The following is a 19,595-nucleotide window of genomic DNA, read 5'->3' as shown; positions in this document are numbered from 1 at the left end:
AAGGATTTCTTTTAAGCAACAGCCCAGTAGGAAAATGGCCATCTCTGTCCCTTTAATTAAATTCCTGAATTTCAACCAGGTTACCATGAACGATATCAGTCTGCTGAGGATAAAAGAGCGAGATAAAGAATGGATGTTTCTTGAATGCCAGCAATCACCGGGACCATACGCAGCTATGCTTTGTCATGCAATGATACCCGATTACTTGTTACATGCATGGTGTGGTAAAGTGTCCTACCATGGTGGACGGAACAAGGCTGCGTTTCCCAGAAACCTTCTGCAAAGGCTTTTGGAGTACCTCCAGGAGCGCTTCATGGAGATGTCCCTGGAGGATTTCCGCTCCATCCCCAGACATGTTAACAAACTTTTCCAGTAACTTTACTGGCCGCGAATGCATCCCAAGCCCTCATGGCAAATCAATCATTAAAAAACACTTGCTTTTAAACCATGTTTTATATTTACAAAGGTACACTCACCAGAGGTCGCTTCCATGGCTTCACTGTCTGGGCTAGCGGCTTGGGATGGCTGGGAGAGTAATTCCATCTGGGTCACAAAAAGCTCGCTGTTGGGGCTAACGGAGTGCTGTGTGCTCGCTGCAAGGTCGTCCTCCTCTTCCTCCTCCTCATCTTCCCCGTCCGCAGAATCCTCAGCCATGGTTGAGATTACAACCCCCACCTCGGAATCCACGGACAGAAGTCGGGTAGTGGTGGCGCAGCCCCCTAAAATTGCATGCAGCTCAGCGTAGAAGCGGCATGTTTTCGGCCCTGACCTGGATCTTCCGTTTGCTGCTTTGTTTTTCTGGTAGGCTTGTCTGAGCTCCTTAACTTTCACTCTGCACTGCACTGAGTCCCTGGTGTGGCCTTTTTCCATCATGGCCTTGGAAATTTTTTCAAATATTTTTTCATTTCGTCTTTTGGAACGCAGTTCTGATAGCACTGAATCCTCTCCCCATATAGCAATCAGATCCAGTACCCCCTGTGCGGTCCACACGGGAGCTCTTTTTCGATTCTCAGGAGACTGCATTGCTACCTGTGCTGATGAGCTCTGTGTGGTCACCTGTGCTGATCAGAGCTCCACGTTGGCCAAACAGGAAATGAAATTCAAAAGTTCGCGGGGCTTTTCCTGTATACCTGGCCAGTGCATTTGAATTCAGATTGCTGTCCAGAGCAGTCACAGTGGTGCACTGTGGGATACTGCCCGGAGGCAAATACTGTCGATTTGTGGCCACACTAACCCTAATCCGATATGGTAATATCGATTTTAGCGCTACTCCTCTCGTTGGGGAGGAGTACAGAAACCGATGTAAAGAGCCCTTTATATCGATATAAAGGGCCTCATAGTGTGGATGGGTGCGGCGTTAAATTGGTTTAACGCTGCTAAAATTGGTTTACACGCGTAGTGTAGACCAGGCCTCAATTTCTCTTATTTTGCTTCCTCAAAATTGTGCAATGACCTGAACTTGTCACATCAGCAAGTCTGCTTGCAGCAGGAGTCAAATCTTATGACTCAGGATAAATATGAAAGAGTTGGCAACACTGACCAAGGTTGCCAAGAAATAGAGTGAAATATCTAAAAACAGAAACCCGACTGCCTAACTCCAAGTCCCATGCCTGAAGTACAGGAGCATCTGTTCCTCATTCTTGTTGCAGGAGACTCTTCAGCAATCGTGCTGTTGTATTTTGAGACAGTTGCAACTTCTGAGTAGATTCAAAGCAGGGGTGCTGGAACTAGGGGTGCAGCAGCACACCCTGGCTTCAAGTGATTTCTATCATATACAGGGCTTGGAGTTTTATTCTCTAAGTGAAGCCCTTTCTTATCAAGGCAACAATCACTAAGAAATTAGTGCTTTATTCAAAAGCTGTGAACAGCTATTCACCAATAGCCATGCAGCTTTGAGCTTTCACTTTTATTTTTTCAAAAGCTTAATATCAGCATAGGCAGTAACAAAGTATTTCTTAAAACAAAGCTCTGTACCTACATTATATACATTCTAAAACTGCACATTGGCTTGTGGTTTTAGTGCCATTACTTTTATTGTTAAGATCCAACAGTAAGTAATCAAAAACAAACAAAACGTCTTCCAGAAATTGAGTTTATCTTCCTTTAGCAAACACTGTTTTTCAAGTCTAGCCAACAGTGTCTATATAATAAATATTAAACAAAAAGAGGTCAAACAAGTTACTGTAACAGTCTGAGTATTAATTAGTGATAGATTTTTGCACAAAAATCTATATAACCAAAACTATCACCAATGCTGGCATGAAACAGTTTGCCTTAGTACTCAGACTGTAAACTCTTCGGGACAAAGACTGACTCTTTTGCTCTGTATTTGTATGATTATCACAGTGGGGACCTGGTCCATGACTAGAGCCCTTAGATGCTGCAGTAATACAAATATTAACAGCAACACCACCAGTACCATTCCACTACCTCAGCCATAATACACCAACAGGCCTACACAGAGCCGCCCGGGGGGGGGGGTGGGGGGGGAGGGGCGGCAAGTGGGGCAATTTGCCTCAGGCCCTGCAGGAGCCTCCATGAGAATATAGTATTCTATAGTATTGCAACTTTTTTTTTTTTTTTTTTTTTTTAAATGGAAGGGGCCCCTGAAATTGCTTTGCCCCAGGCCTGCTGAATCCTCTGGGTGGCCCTGGGTCTACAAACCAATATAAGCTTAAAAGGAAACTAAGTTTAAAGCCAGAGCATATAACTCTAGTGTGTGCGTTTCCTAACAATGAAAAATCTATACCTACAGGGCATACTTCAAAATTACTGCGACCCCTCCCAGGCAGCCTTGCCTCCTGTCATCTTGAGATTGTACCCTGGATGATTTCTAGAGGGATGTGGGATGGCCTCTCAGCAGACTGATTACATAACAAAAGGCTTTATAACATTACAGTAAACGTTTAAGTTGGCTTACAGGACTGCAGGCATCACCAAATCTTAAGCAGGAGACTCTTCAGCAATCGTGCTGCTGTATTTTGAGACAGTTGCAACCTCTGAGTAGATTCAAAGCAGGGGTGCTGGAACTAGGGGTGCAGCAGCACACCCTGGCTTCAAGTGGTTTCCATCATATACAGGGCTTGGAGTTTTATTCTGGCTTTCCGCACCCCCACTTTAAAAGCTGTTCCAACGCCATTGATTCAAAGGGTAGCCCACAGGTGGAACACATTGTAATGATCAGATTAGAGGTAATAAATACCTGAATTACAGTGACAAAGTTCACATTCAGAATGGAAGACTGCAATGAAGATAAAAATATACTCTCAACATAGCTGAAACAACTTACATGTCCATCTTTGGAAAGAAAAATCATCACCTTAACTGATCAGCACATTTTTAACATTCCAGAGAGAAACAAAAATCTTTTCTAAATTACAAATATAAATCCACCCAAAGTTAAAGAATTCAGTTAAAACCTATGCAGTTAAAAGGTAACACAAACAGAATCACACAGATAAATGACACAGGTGAGAAGAACTGAGTTACAGTTACACTGATACCTTAGTTACATCAGATTGATAGTAGCTAAAACAGGGGACATTTGGGATATATGATAATAAATAGTTATCTAATAAATAATGCCTTTATAAATAACATTCATTCTTTGTATTATTTATGACAAACTCAAAGATCTCTTTCATTCAAACCTCATTTGTCTCATTTCCTTCCATTCAGTTCTTCTATTAATACTCATAAAACTAGTTTATCTATATAACTTTTTCTCCTCTTCTGCCTGCTTCCCTGAAGTAGTTATGGAGACACTAACAAACATTATTGTGCTAGGCTTTCACCTGACCCACAATTTTATTAACCAAATAGTTGCTAAGCAGGCCTTTGTTATGTTACTATGGAAATACCACTTTATCTTGACTAATATATGCTGGGCTAACAAAAAATATATCGTATATTGCCAATACACATTATCAGCACAATACATATATCAGTATGTATTAATTACATGATCACACACTTCCCGCAACCCCACACACAAACCTTGGCTCCTACATTTAACCTTTCCCCTATAGTAAAGTATTGCCAATTCTTTTACATTTATCACAAGTCACAATATTCTGTGAGATAAATGAAATGCTGATTTTTATTTTCTCTTGCTCAGGATTTCCATCACCTCTCATTACTATCAATGAGACTGAAGCCACAGGCTGCCCTCAATAAAATGGCTGCCATGTCTCTTTAATCTTCGCAGGTGCAAGTGAGGCTCCCATTTGCAAAGATGGTCACCTCCTACTGTTTCCAGTGGGGCTGAAATCTGGCTACGGTCAGGGAAGATGGTGGTCCTTTAGGTACCAAGTGAGGGGACAGGTGAATATGGAGGTGCTGAGAATGAAACCGTGGAGGCAACAGTTAGCATAAATGTGTTGGGAAACTGAACAGGTCACTGAGGAGTTGGACATGAAAGGAGAAATGGGCAAACTAAAAAAGGTACATGGGAATGGAGTATGGAAGAGAGAGTAGGAGATGAAAGGAAAAGGGAGGGAAACATGGAGGGCAAACACATGTAGGAGCAGGTGGGGGACAAGAGATTGAGGGGAAAAGTGAGTGACTAGAGTTTAATCTGCTGGCTTCTTGCCTCCACTTCTTAGTGCAGGGGTTCTCAAACTGGGGGGTCATGACCCCTCAGGGGGTTGAGAGGTTATTACATGGGGGGTGGGGTCACAAGCTGTCAACCTCCACCCAAGCATCACTTTGCATCTAGCATTTATAATGGTGTTAAATATATAAAAACATTTTTTAATTTATATGGGGGGGGGCACACTCACAGGCTTTCAGTTTGAAAGGGGTCACCAGTACAAAAGTTTGAGAACCATTGTCCTATTGAACACTACCAACCTGCAAAACAAACAGGAACTTACTGGGTTTGCTACTGTACAATCTTTTCAGCTACTTATGGTGTTGGCCCCTCCCCTCTTGGGAACAATGGGATAGCTTGTTTCTGCTCCCATCATCCCTGCAACCACAGGCTTGGGAAGGGGCAGAAGAGAAGCCTGCTACAGCTGTCCCCTAAGGTTCCCCCCCCACCCACACAAGCTGCAGGAGGAGCAGAACTGATGTGGGGACTGCGGATGAACAGATGTAGGAGCTGGGAGGCAGAATTAATTGCTGGCCTGGAGGGATGGGATAGGTACAGAGCACAATTAATTAGAATGCTGGGGAGAAGCTGGAAGCTCTGCACTGTCGGTGAGAGCTCCATCAGCAGAGGCCAAAGTTACTTTACTGAATACATTTACAAGAGTTGGCAACACTTACTGTCACACACATTGGAGGTGGGCAGAGGGAATACTAAAAAAAAAAAAAAAAAAGAAATTAAAAAAAAAATCATCGAGACAGACCAAAACTGTTAATTACTATGTATGTGCCTTCTCAAAGCATAGGATCCTCTACAGCTGTTCTTTTGTAGAGATTACAATAAACTGTGGCAAAAATAAGCCAGTTTTCATTTTCAGTGTCAGGTGGGACATGCTAGTCAGTCAGTCAGTGCAAACAAGGTTTTTAATAATAGGTCAAATCAGACCAGCAACCCTTAAGAGAGAGAGACAACATATATAGAACTCAATTTTAACTAACTCTGCAAGCACCAGGGGCTGAGGGCTCAACCCTTAGACACAGCATGCGGAGTAAAGGGGGAGGGAGAAGAGGCAGGTTAAGACTGGGGGTTTAGGGAAAAGGGTGGCAGGGGCGGGTCGAGGGTTGAGCCCTCAGCCCCTGGTGATTGCAGAGTAGAGGAAGCTGCTGCTGTGCAAAGTGTTTCTCCCAGCCTACAGCACCTCCTTGCCTGCCTCACTGTCTCCAGTGTTAGTGGGCTATGCCTGTGTGGGGTAAGGCAGGGGCACCTCCCAACTATAGCACGGTATAGCAAAAACAAATTTTCCTGGAACCTACTCCCCCCCCACCTCCCAATTTACATTCTTTCTTATGGGAAAATTGGATTCGCTTAACATCTTTTCACTTGAAGTTGCATTTTTCAGGAACATAACTACAACGTTAAGTGAGGAGTTACTGTATATGGACTTAGACATCCCTGTATGTATCTGATTGCTTTACCATTTAACAACCCTCTTCTTGTTCTCTCTTTTTTCTTTATAATAAACCTTTAGTTTTAGACAGTAAAGAATTGGCCGGCAGCATGGTAATTTGGGTAAGATCCAAGCTAATATTGACCTGGCAACATGGCTGGCCCTTTGGGGTTCAGAAGAATATTTTGTAGTGAGCAGAGTTTTTTTAAATAACTTCGCACTGTACTGGACGTAGGTGCCGATTGGGAGCCAGAGAACTGGAATGCAGTAATGGGGGCTGTGTGATTTCTTTTTTTTAGATTCTTGATAACCAGTGTGGGGGGATCAGGAACACAATTTGTGACTGATTGGTGAGTCTGACTTCAGTATTATCCACCAATTTTGGTAGAATCTGCTCTCCTTTTTGCCTTGCCCTGACCTTGGCATTTTCAATGAGGGCAGCCCAGGCAAGTGTCACATGAGGTTTATTTAAAATATGATTTTATTGTATTATTTGGGAAACAGCATGGCTATGTAATAAAAAACACTCATATGCATTACGAAAATGAAATCAAGCTACCAAGTTTCTCTGTGCTTTATTTGCTTGTTGAAAATTTGGCTAATAATTATCTGCACTTATGTAAGCATTGTATCTAATTTACATGGAAGGTAAAACTCAGTGCCAAACACACTATTGATACCAGCTATCTGATAGTTCAGAGGGGTGAGGCGCATATCACACCATAAATAACTCATGTGTAAATTGAAAATAAAGGGTTTTTCCTTAGTTGCTTGTGAATGCTGTCTTACTGCCACTGAAAATGGATTGTCTTTAAGTATCTATAGAGAAAATGGTTGGATGAATGTATAGTTTCTCAAACCAGAGGTGAGATCATTGTCCAAATCTATAACTGTCTGCAACTTTGCAATCTCTTTCCTTTCTCCCTTGGAGAGCATTATTCTGTCAATTATATATGAAAAAAAAAAAAATCTGAACAGCAGCATAGCATACAGCGAAAGCAGCCAAACTAGGCTGCAGACCCAGTATTTTTATTACAATAATTTCCTAATGTAGGGGAACTAGCTAGTGCCTGAGGAGGATCTGTACTTATTTTGTAAATCAGGCAGAATCTTAAAAGTAAAGATGGACTGCAATGCTGTAGAGTCTGTTCAAGAAATTCCCAGGAAGCCAGGACTATTACACAGACAGGTCATTGGTTGCCTACAAAACTGAAAACTGTATGGTGAATGACTGGATAACTGAACACATCTAAAAAGCTTTCATTTTTACAGCTTAAAAAATATAAAGTAAAAAGTACACACTGGAAACCTGACCACTCCTTCAGCTTTATCTAATTAAAGATGCTAAATGTACCTAAACAGAAATTCTTTGAGTTCCTGCATATATATATATACACACACACACACACACACACACACACACACACACACACGCACTTTGTTTAAACAAGCCCTGGGAGTCACGTGTAGTACATCACCATGTGTGCCACTGGCAGAATATTGAAAGTTGTGAAAAAAAATTCTGACCTGTACCTAGCCCAGTGACAATGCACTAAAAATACTTCTGCCAAGGTATCTTGTGCTATAACACACATACATAAAAACTGAAACATCTGTCAATCTTCTGCTAATCATCTAGAGGCACTGTGTTTTTGGTGTTTATTTGTCCATGTAGATAGTGAGGTAGGGACCATATCTTCTGTGTTCCACATAGGGGATTGCATACTGTCCACACCCTGTCCACACTCCTTCCTTCCACATCACAGACTTCCTTTCCCCAAGCAAATGAGGACTGGCCATGCTTTCCTTTGAACCCATTAAGTGAGAAGAGTGGGAAGATGTGATCAAGGCTCTGTTGTAACACTACTGGGGGCTTGTCTACATCAGAAAGTTGCAGCGCTGGTGAGGGAGTTACAGCGCTGCAACTTTGAAGGTGTACACATCTGCAGGGCACCACCAGCGCTGCAACTCCCTGTTTGCAGCGCTGGCCGTACTCCCGTTTTGTCTCGGGTGTAGAGGATCCAGCGCTGGTGATCCAGCGCTGGTAATCCAATGTAGACAGTTACCAGCGCTTTTCTTGACCTCCGTGGAAGGAGGAAGCCTCTGGTAATCAAGCTGGTTTCCTTTCCCGGTTTGCTCTCTCGGTCCCGGAGCCACCCAGCAAACCGCAGGGAAGGAGACCTGCTTGCTCGGGGTTCCGGGACCGAGAGAGCAAACCGCGGCGAAGCTGGTTTCCTTTCCCGATTTGCTCTCTCGGTCCCGGAGCCAGCCAGCAAACCGCAGGGAAGGAGACCTGCTTGCTCGGGGTTCCGGGACCGAGAGAGCAAACCGGGAAAGGAGACCAGCTTCGCCGCGGTTTGCTCTCTCGGTCCCGGAGCCAGCCAGCAAACCGCAGGGAAGGAGACCTGCTTGCTCGGGGTTCCGGGACCGAGAGAGCAAACCGCGGCGAAGCTGGTTTCCTTTCCCGGTTTGCTCTCTCGGTCCCGGAGCCAGCCAGCAAACCGCAGGGAAGGAGACCTGCTTGCTCGGGGTTCCGGGACCGAGAGAGCAAACCAGGAACGCCGCGGTTTGCTCTCTCGGTCCCGGAACCCCGAGCAAGCAGGTCTCCTTCCCTGCGGTTTGCTGGCTGGCTCCGGGACCGAGAGAGCAAACCGCGGCGTTCCCGGTTTGCTCTCTCGGTCCCGGAACCCCGAGCAAGCAGGTCTCCTTCCCTGCGGTTTGCTGGCTGGCTCCGGGACCGAGAGAGCAAACCGGGAAAGGAAACCAGCTTCGCCGCGGTTTGCTCTCTCGGTCCCGGAACCCCGAGCAAGCAGGTCTCCTTCCCTGCGGTTTGCTGGCTGGCTCCGGGACCGAGAGAGCAAACCGCGGCGTTCCCGGTTTGCTCTCTCGGTCCCGGAACCCCGAGCAAGCAGGTCTCCTTCCCTGCGGTTTGCTGGCTGGCTCCAGGACCGAGAGAGCAAACCGCGGCGAAGCTGGTTTCCTTTCCCGGTTTGCTCTCTCGTCCCGGAACCCCCCTTGAAGCCGCCCAACAGCGCTGCAGTGTGGCCACATCTAACACCACTTGCAGCGCTGGTTGCTGTAAGTGTGGCCACTCTGCAGCGCTGGCCCTATACAGCTGTACTAATACAGCTGTAACAACCAGCGCTGCAAAATTTTAGATGTAGACATGGCCTGGGAGTCACCAAATTGGAGATTCTCTTGCTAGTTTTGCTTAGTTAATTGTTCAAGCAGTTAGCCATTTAAGAAATACTTAGGCAACTGTGGGTTACTTCGGGTATGGCTACATTTGGAATTTCAAAGCGCTGCCCCAGCAGCGCTTTGAAGTGTGAGTGTAGTCAGAGCGGCAGCGCTGGGAGAGAGCTCTCCCAGTGCTGCATGTAAACCACATCCCTTACGGGTGTAGCGTGCAGTGCTGGGAGCCGTGCTCCCAGCGCTGCTGCCCTGATTACACAGACGCTTTACAGCGCTGTATCTTGCAGCGCTCAGGGGGGTGTTTTTTCACACCCCAGTTGCAGCGCTGTAAAGTGTGAGTGTACTAAGCATATCTCCAACAATCTAATTTTCTTAGTTGTAAACTGCTGACTATATCCACACAAACAAACAAAACATCATAACTGCGCCTTTGATTTTCCCAGTGAAGTTAGAAGGAGCTCAAGCCAGTAACTCAGGATATTTAAGAATTTAAAAAAAAAAATTATGTAGAGAAATCACTCAGACTATGACTATGGTGATTTAAAAATAAACCAAGACAATATTTAAGATGCAGCATTTCTTGTTACTTAGCTACAAATTATGTACAGTACTGTAAATCTTAAACTATCTTAGATAAAACCAAAAAACTGTAATTCAACGGTTACCCACAGAAACTCACTGTCTGGCCACCAGGCAACAAAACAAAATGGCAAATTATGGTCAAGTCTAAGATTCTGTTACAGATATTTTTAGTAAAAGTCATAGATAAGTCATGGGCAATAAAAATATCCATGATAAAATGGGAAGGTGCTAGGCAGATGCCGGGTGGCTGGGAGTTCCACCCCCCCTCCCCCACCCCCCCAACACACACCACCACCTGAGGTGGGGAGCTGCGGGGTTCTCCCATGCTGCCAGAGCTGCGGGGTACCCAATTATGTAGGTGTACCTATTACAACACTGTTGTCCCCTGTTGTGGTTTAAAAACATAATTAAGTGATACAATGTACATGGGACTTAACCATTTGTTTATACATTAAATTTAGTTTAAATATCTTCTAGCCAGCACATAAATATATGAACAAAAAATTTTCATTGCAAGTCTTAAACTACTTTTACTTCTATGTCTCTAATTTCATGTCTCTTTACAGAACAAGGAAACTTTACTGGTATTTAATTTTGAATATGTGATTAATGCAATTGCTTATGCAAAAGTACTTAAATACCTAAAAACCTTGTTTTCTTACTTGAGGTGGGTGAAACACTTGGGGTGGGTGAAAATTAGACCACTAATGATATATCTTAGTTATAAATTCTTTAACATATTTAGTCTGCTCATGTCAATATTTACATCTTGATATTTAAAATGCAATAAAATTAAACACACACACTGCCAATCCAGACAACGATAAAACTCCTACTAACTTCAATGGAAGCAGGTTCAGACCCAACATTTTCTACAGCTGAGTGCAATACTCATGAGAATTTGAAGACCTACCAGATTCATTACTTATTTTGTTTCCCCATGTAAAGACCAATACAGATAAAGGTAGTCTAGATTTTAATGTCACATTTTCTATCCAAATTCACTTAAGTTTCTTCTGGCCTAAGGCTGAGTAACATTTCTGTGAATTTTCACAGCTCCCAATTTACCTTTGATTATGCAAAATCACTGCAGTCTTACTTTTATGCCAGCTCAGCACTTAACATATGCACACACCCTTTGCCTCAAAAGTGTGTAATATTCACAGAAGAAATTAGTGTTTTCAATGTACTTAATTTTTCTACATGTCATGTGTTAAACAAGGTTCTTTTTAAATTTGGAAGAAATTTTAGACAATCACACTTCCATGAAGCAAATAAATTACCATTATGTCTTCCCCATGAGAGTAGTTAAATGATTTTCAAGGCCATAATCTAAGCTGCTTAAAGGAAATAGAGCTTGTTCACTGAGCAGTCACAAAATCTGGGAAGCATTTCTTGTTTAAAGTATTAATATCAACATATTTTAAAAGTTACTGAGCCAGTATACACGTATGAGATTATACAAACAATAAAAGATACAGAAAACAGGATTTCAGACATGTTACTCATATCAGCTATAGCACTGTTCTAGAAATTCTAAATCTTTTAATGAAACCATATAGAGATTAGCGTTTCAAAATGAAGTTCTTCTGACCATCCCTCACACATCTTTCTTTATTAACATCTGGTTGCCTACTTTTTCTTTCATCTTCTGTTTTACATACAGGTATTGGAGTTGTCACAGAGGAAAGTGAAAGAAATATTACATTTCTTCCTACGGTATTTATGGAAGTATTCATTAGCAACCTGCCAATTCCAGTTACTGATTCCATGGCATATGTTGTGTAGGGTTCTTCTCAGTCGTCATCCCTCTTTCAAATAATTACTTCATTATCTGTCAAAGAACTAAAGACTTTTCTTTTTTCTGCAGCAGTAGTTTTTAGTCAGTGATGCATGGCATCCAACTGGTGTATTTTGAATACTTCACATTAAAGTAATCCAAAAGCCCTAGTGCCAGCTAAACGAGAGATTTGCAGTGTACAGTTTCAGACTACAGTTTAAAGTACAGTATAAAATACTACTAGATCTCACTCCCTTCTCGCTCTACTGGCCCAGAAAGTAGGTTACATTCAAATAATTCCAGACTTAAAAAATGAAAAATACTCCTGGGGCATAAAAAGAGAATGATACATATCCTATTTCCATAAAATTGTTACAAACATACTCAAAACAGAGCATTTCATTAGATGTCAATCAGCAGGTGGCTCAAATATTCTACAACTCTCAGTAATAAAAATAGCTAGTTTCCCGTATGTGCCTTTTTAAGTTTAAATACAATGCGTCTGAAGATTTATAAACGCTGTACCCTATAAACTGACACAGAATCCACTGCTCTGTCCATAATCTTTACTGATTTAATATTTAAACCTGACAGATTGTAGTTACCGCATACCTGACTCCAGGCCTGTTTAAAAACACAACGTACAATTAGGGATCACTGGTACAGTAACTTCTTGCTTAACCCTGTAGTTATGTTCCTGAAAAATGAAACTTTAAGTGAAACGATGTTAAGTGAATCCAATTTCCCCATAAGAATTAATGTTAATGGGAGGGTTAGGTTCCAGGGAAATTTGGTTTTGCCCTACAAAAGACATTATATACATTTTAAACAATTTTAAACAAGCAATTTAATACCGGTATTAAATAGGCTCGCAGCCCCCCTATCAGCTCCATTATGTCCACCCCCCGCGCCTCCCACCCACCGGTGGACCCTTCAGATCAGCACCTTTCCCCTACTCACCCTGCCTCCTGTCCTCGGCAATCAGCAGTCTTGTGGCCTTCTGGAGGCTGGGAGGAGGGGCAAGGTCACGGCACGTAGCCTCCCCGCTCTCTCCCCTGCCTCCTGCCCTCGGCAATCAGCTGGTCTGCATCGTTCAGGAGGCACCGCGTCCTCCCTCCTCTCTCCAGCCTCCTGAACACCACAAATCAGCTGATTGTCGCAGGCAGGAGGTGGGGGGAGCAGGGGGAAAGCGCTGATCCGCTGGGTCTGTCAGCAGGCGTGAGGCGCTGAGGGGTGGAGGGGAAGACATAAGGGGGCTGCCAGCCGTGGACAAAGAGGCAGCCAAACAACGTTACAGGGGAGCATTGCACAACTTTAAATCAGCATGTTCTGTAATGGAGCTGGGACGTAAGATAGAAACAAGAGGACGTGAAGTAAGATGACTTTAAGTAGGGAATTACTGTACACAATAACTCTGATTTTCTCTTCACTGATGAGGGAGCAGTAACTACACTAAAGCTTAGGATTCTCACCCTCCAGGGTTGGCCTGGAGTCTCCAAAGAATTAAAGATTAATCTTTAAATTAAAATGTTATGTGAAGAAATCTCCAGGAACATATGCAACCAAAATTGGCAATCCTACTGAAGCTAATTCAGAGATAGTACAAAATTCAGAAATTGTTCATGAAATCTGCATACTTACAGTAACTGGGCTTGCTTTCTCTTTTCCTATATTTTAATATTTGGAAGTTTACACCATCTGTAAAAGAAAATTAACAGAAGGTTTTATTTGAACAGTTCAGTGGTAATTTTTCCAACATTTTTTTTGCAATCCATGCCTTCCAAAGACCTCCATGACTTCAGCCCTGGTGATCGAGCTGCAGGGTCCTGCTGCCTCCTGCAGAAGCAAGGAGCTGTAAGGTACCCCCAACTGGGAGGCAGTGGGCCTCCAACCTTCCAGCCGCTCTGGGCAATGAGTGTACCCTGGTAGCTCCCAGCTACCGGAGGCAAGGGGGTACCCCAGCAGCTCCCTGACCACCGCTGTGGGGCAGGAGGGTACAGGTGGCAACAGAGGGATTCCCACAGCTCCCAACCGCACGGGAGGGGGCAGGGGAACCTTGCAGCTCCCCTCCACCGCTGGGGGCAGGGGACCCTGGAGCTCTGAGTCCCCACGGGTGGTGGGGGTCCCAGAGCTCCCAGCCACCCCATAGCTGCCCAGTCCCTTGCACCTAAATAGTTTGTATGAACTAAGACTAAGACTATCTCTGGGTATTACATTAGGTGATGTTTGCATTAATTATGGGAAATTCAACTGTCAACTATATTTGCAACCCTTTGTAACTGACTAATTGGAGGTTATTAACCCACCTTTTTCATAGTACATCACCTTTGTATATTTTTGCATCAGCATGAGGACTTAAGTCAGCTTAACTGTGCTGCTCACAAGTGTGGATTTTTCATACCCCGACACTTGCAACTATTAAAACTTGCCATATAAATAATATTGACATTTTAAAATACTAAGAGAATCACTGCTCTGGCTTTTGGAACTTGTACAACATTGTTAAAAAGTGTTGTATTCATAGTATTCTGTCCATTCTGTCCATTCCGTACAGCACAAATACTTAAGAAATGATTTTTAAAAGCAAGTGCAGTATTAGCTGACCTAAAATGACATGGCAGTTCAATTTTAAATTTAGTTTTATGAATACCTACATTCACAAGTTCTTACTCAAGGAATACTCAATAGCCCATCAGAAATCCCGATTAAACATGGATGTTATTTTAGGTGGTACAATAAGAGCACAAAAAATGTGCCTTGAGATGGGGATTTATTTTATAGCATCAAGGGCAAAAATAAAGCAACTTCAAACACGTTTTTTTTTAAAAGTGCTCCCAGCTGAATTATTCTTCAAAAACCAAGTTATAAACCCATGAGGTCTAAGACAGATATGCTGATTGATCAATATATACAGAGAAACAGAGAATTCTGTACATACAGTAGAACATCAGAGTTATGAACACCTTGAGGATGGAGGTTGTTTGTAACTTTAAAATGTTGGTAACTTTCAACAAAACGTTATGATTGTTCTTTCAAAAGTTTACAGATTAACATTAGCTTAATACAGTTTTGAAACTTTACTGTGGAGAAGAAAAATGCTGCTTTTAACCATCTTAATTTAAATGAAACAAGCACAAACAGTTTCCTTATCTTGTCAAAAAAAATTTTTTTTAAACTTTCCCTTTATTTTCTTTAGTACTTTATGCTTAACACAGTACTGTACTGTATAGGCTTTTGTTTTTTCCCCCTGCTGCTGCCTGATTGCATATGAGGTGTTTGGTTGATGGTCAGTTCGTAACTCTGAGATTCTACTATACTGTAGTTGCAAGAGAAAAGCATTTCTGAGGCCACATCCAGATTACCCGCCGTATCGGCGGGTTAAAATCGATTGCTCGGGGATCGATATATCGCGTCTAATCTAGACGCGATATATCGATCCCCGAGCATGCTTATATCGATTCCAGAACTCCATCAACCCCAATGGAGTTCCGGAATCGACAGGGAGAGCCGCGAACTTCGATCCCGCGCGGTGTGGACGGGTGAGTAATCCGATCTTAGATATTCGACTTCAGCTACGTTATTCACGTAGCTGAAGTTGCGTATCTAAGATAGATTTCCCCCCCAGTGTGGACCAGCCCTGAGACACAACTATTAATCTTAAAAATAATCACATGCATAAAGAATTAGCACTTTTACTGTTACAAGCTAAAAAAATTACTACACCTTCAGTTTCTTTTTTTGGTTCAGGATGAGTCAAGTGTAAATGATTAAAAAGGGATGATTACAATGTGTGAACTATACTAGACCAGTCACTGCATTTATAGATCTAATGAAATGTATGCTGTCAATCTTACGTACAAGATTGCTAAAAGTGACATGGTATGAGTTAAGCCTTGATGGACACTACCAACCCAGCAACATACTATATCAGTGGCTGCAACGGAACAGACAGCATATCTCACTGCCCTCTGTCTATGATGTATAGGCTCATGCAGCATTCTTACTTTCTTAAATGTCATGAAGAGCTGCAGTGTGAGCAGTAATGATACCCAGCTTTCCCTTCCATTCAAATTAGTAAAATGGGGGAGTGTAACTGTTTAGAGCCATTACAAGATTCTGGGAAAGGGGACCACTGTCAGACCAATCCACCCTTCTCTTAGAGAACAGCCTATTGGGTGATTAAATCTGTAGCCTTAGTGGTCCAAAATGACAACTGCTGTGTGATTAGAATCTTGACATCCTAGTGAGGTGACAGAGCTTGTACGTTTTGGAAAATCAAGTAAATGACTCTCTTTTAATTTGTACATTAGGATACCCTACATTTGTCATAAAAAACAAAGCAGGCAAGGTAGGGATCATGGTGCAACAGGCAAACACTCAAACCAGGTCAACTCTGTTAAGCCTAATTTTAGGTTTACCAGTCTTGATAAATCTCACTATTTTTCTTTCTTTTTAACCTTTCCTGTTCCACTCTTACTCTATAACACAGTAACATCAAAAAAAAATGTCATTTCTGCGAGGAGTACACAGGAATATTGCTCAACTGTTTTTTTTTATTGTAGTTTTCAGCTTGTTTCATCCTATGAAAACCAATTGCTGTTACAAACTAGCAGCTTCTATCTTTTCCAGCCTACTAAATCCAAATTAAGAAGATCACCATGTTGGTTACTTGCCTTATTAAAATACGCATTCCAGATAAAAGTGCAAAATATTAAGTATAGACACATATGTAACCAACAGACTGGTATTGCGGGCTCACAACTAAATAATTTACTTCAATGGGAGTTGTGAGTCCCAAGGTGAGGGTTCATAAGCCTCAAGGTCAATTAACTGGCAGGAGAGTTTATCTAAAAGCAATGTTGTAAATGCAGTATTTGTTTTTAAATAATGTAGATTTAAAAAATATACTTGTTTCACATAACCCGATACAGCAAAAATTTCTCCCTCCTATGTATTATTCAAGAAAGCCAAAGTGGTAAAGGACTGTTAAACATTAATTATTGTTTGCTGTGTACAAGACAAGCTCTGTGCAGCTCAAAAGCACTCTCAGAAGTTGGTCCAATGAAAGATATTACCTCACACATCCTCTCTCTCTGTTGAACATTAAGTCACTTCTCAGATGATTCTCCATGTCTCCTTACCAATTATTAAACCTCTTACAAGGCAGAAAGAACACCCACTAGTTTAATAAATCAATCTGAGTGGCTGAGAGAAAAGTTTCTCTAGAAATCTCCCAATAGGTTGTTGGAAAGACAAAAGCATTTTCAGCTGCCTTTTTGAAACTGATTGTTTGAAAATGGTGGAATACTTAGGCGTGTGCATAAAATGGAACAGTGTGTGTTAGCAATCTCATGTGTCAGTGGTTACTACTGACAACATGAATGTAGCAGCTCTGCAAACACTGCTAAATTCCTTAGCAAAGTTTCACAGGAAAATAGTTATAATATATGTCCCTCAAATCAGGGGCCTCTCTCAGAGCTATTATTCCAGGCTGCACAGATTCAGGAATACCACACTGCATCCACTTTACTCTCTTCACATTTTTAAAGGTTATTTTCACAGCCTTGAGGACAACAGACTGAATTTTTTTTCCAAAAGAAAAAACTCAAGACTTGCCTATATGGGGATTTACAGGAAAATTAATCCCAACTAACTAAGGCATTGTTAGGGAAAGGGAAGGGAAAAGCCGATTTAAGCTACGCAATTTGAGTTACGTGAATAGTGTAACTCAAATAGACGTAGCTAAGATCTACTTACCGCGGGGTCCACACTACGTGACGTCGATGAGAGATGCTCTCCCGTCAACTCCCCTTACTCTTTGGATCAGGTGTAGTACAGGAGTTGACGGGAAAGCGATCGGCGGTCGATTTAGCAGGTCTTCACTAGACCCGTTAAATCGACCGCTGAGGCATCGACCGCCAATTCTTGTATGTGGCGGTCGATTGGCGGGCAGTACAAATTACCAAAAAGAGGGAAGGATCAGAACTGGTGAAAAAGCTTAGCAAACAGAGAAATAAAAAGGAAGAACTACAAAATTTTTAATTTCCTAGAGACTTTTCATTCACAATGTATGCAAGCTTCTTATATTTGAAACTATTGCAAAGGTAATGATTTTATATTGGCCAATGAAACACTCCATAGGATCATACAAAATTTTATATTCCTAAAAGCCAGAAGTATCAACCAACTCATTTATTTAGCAATGAAAAATCATCTTTGCCTCTCTTATGGATTTAGCAGGTCTTCTATAAAAGTCTTATATATTCTGAATGCAAACTGTAGTTTGAAGTTTACAGCATCACCAAATTTATTATAAGAATTCTGAGTAGTTAACTGCTATTATATTCCATTTCTATGTCAACTCATTCTAATACTGGGACACCTATTTAAAACCCGTATAAAATGACCGTCAACCCCATATGCAATAGGTCTAAAAGTTATAAAAAAATATATATACAAGAAAGCCATCACACTTGTTTTCTATTTCCTGAAGACAACAGACTTACTATGATGCTACCAAGCATTCTGGGCTAAATTTGATTACGTAGGTCCAAAAAAAAAAAACAACACCAAAATAAAAAAACTAGCTTCTTCCATAGCTTTCCTATGATGCTATGGTTTAGGTGTTATTTTAAATCCTTCTATCATCTCCTATCGCTGCATCATGAGCAGCCCGTTGCCATACTGTCTGCTTCAGGCTACAGAATGTCCTTCACCTAGGCCTGGTGGTTTTACTTGGTCTTGTGACATCAAACAAAAAAAAAATGTTTTTTGCTTCACTGTTGAGCTTTCACGCTCTGCTTTATTTTAAGGATGAATGTCTGTATGTCATACTTGGTAGAACAAGCTATGTCAAGTCCTTAAAAAAGAAAAAAAAATACTGAAAGAGAGATTACCTCTTATGGTAACAACTTAGCTTTTCAAAGGCCCTACTCCACTCTAGATTCTTCTCTTTACTTTTTCACATGGAACAGTCTACCTTACTTGGATTGAGTAGAAAAGTTGCTGAGCAGCTTCTAATTTTTTTTCTCCTCCTTAAATGTTTAAGGAATCTTTATCTTCAGCAAACAACCTTAAAATTTACATTCCTAACACCGTGTTCAGTTTTCTGAAAATTGTTTTAAGGTCTCCATGGGATTTCTGCAAAAATGATACTATCTGCATCTCTGAAGTGACTCAGGTACTTTCTACTGCAAAAACCTTGAATGGAATGAAAAAAATTTCAGTTCCAACTAACTATTTGTTCTAAAAAAAAAAAAGGCTTCTGGGTAGCAGTTTCAAAAACATATTGCTGATGGTGTTAAAGCCAGATTCATCATTATACAGTTAAGATTCTCTGAGGAATGAATCATTAAACTGTTCATGCTTTGGTTCATTTCTCACTGAGCCTTACATAAGCTACCTAACAGACTTAAGCAGAAAAGGAACTGAGCTGTAAAAATTGGCTAGCATTCAAAGCAATGTTAGCTATTTCAGAACTTGTTTTTCCAACTTATCTGCATCATTTTTTGGTTTTGACTTCAGATCTATCTTACAACTTATGTCAGACTTTTCCCCATTGACTTAGGCCCACAAGCTGAAACATTTTAAGCGAAAAGGTCAACTGACATTTAAGAAACACCTTACGCTGAAAGACTACTAAAACCAAGATGGATCAAAGAAGCAAAATCATCATGCAAAACAAGCAACAGAATATTTTAGACAGCTTTCTGACAGAACAACAGTCTAGTACTGAAATTTTCTAGGAACCATGCAAGACCTTTTTTTTTTCTTTTCAAATAATGTTTTTAAGAATGACTGGAACTGTTCATCTGAAATAAGTTTTATCATTATAAATATATTATGGCATCATTCACCAATAAGCTCATCAGACTGCATTCAGATGAATGCTGCAGTAAGGTTTAAAATCACTCAAACCAAACTACACTGACTGGATCACTAATGTGCTGATGTTCAATTATTTCTGTTAAGAATGCCACAGAACATTAAACACTAACAGTCTAAGC

The 19,595-nt window shown here is 41.5% G+C and overlaps 1 protein-coding gene across 6 annotated transcripts in view; it reads right to left on the bottom strand.

Annotated features, from left to right (window-relative positions):
• Window positions 1–19,595, bottom strand: part of SGMS1 (sphingomyelin synthase 1) — a 207,219-nt gene that overhangs the window by 56,236 nt on the left and 131,388 nt on the right. Inside the window, exons 6-7 of one of the 6 annotated variants that reach the window (XM_030568771.1) lie at window positions 13,231–13,287; window positions 12,550–12,845 (exon numbers count right to left, since the gene is read on the bottom strand). The gene's annotated coding sequence lies outside the window, so the exon portion shown is untranslated. Of the gene's footprint in view, window positions 1–2,920; window positions 3,575–3,650; window positions 4,050–5,268; window positions 5,302–12,201; window positions 12,287–12,549; window positions 12,846–13,230; window positions 13,288–19,595 lie in introns of those variants that run through there. The other 5 variants (XM_030568770.1, XM_030568768.1, XM_030568773.1 and 2 more) reach the window with 5 other exon arrangements.

Source organism: Gopherus evgoodei, chromosome 7, assembly GCF_007399415.2.
Source record: "Gopherus evgoodei ecotype Sinaloan lineage chromosome 7, rGopEvg1_v1.p, whole genome shotgun sequence".
In the NCBI taxonomy this organism is placed as follows: Eukaryota; Metazoa; Chordata; order Testudines; family Testudinidae; genus Gopherus; species Gopherus evgoodei.
This window is presented reverse-complemented; position numbering and strand designations above follow the sequence as displayed.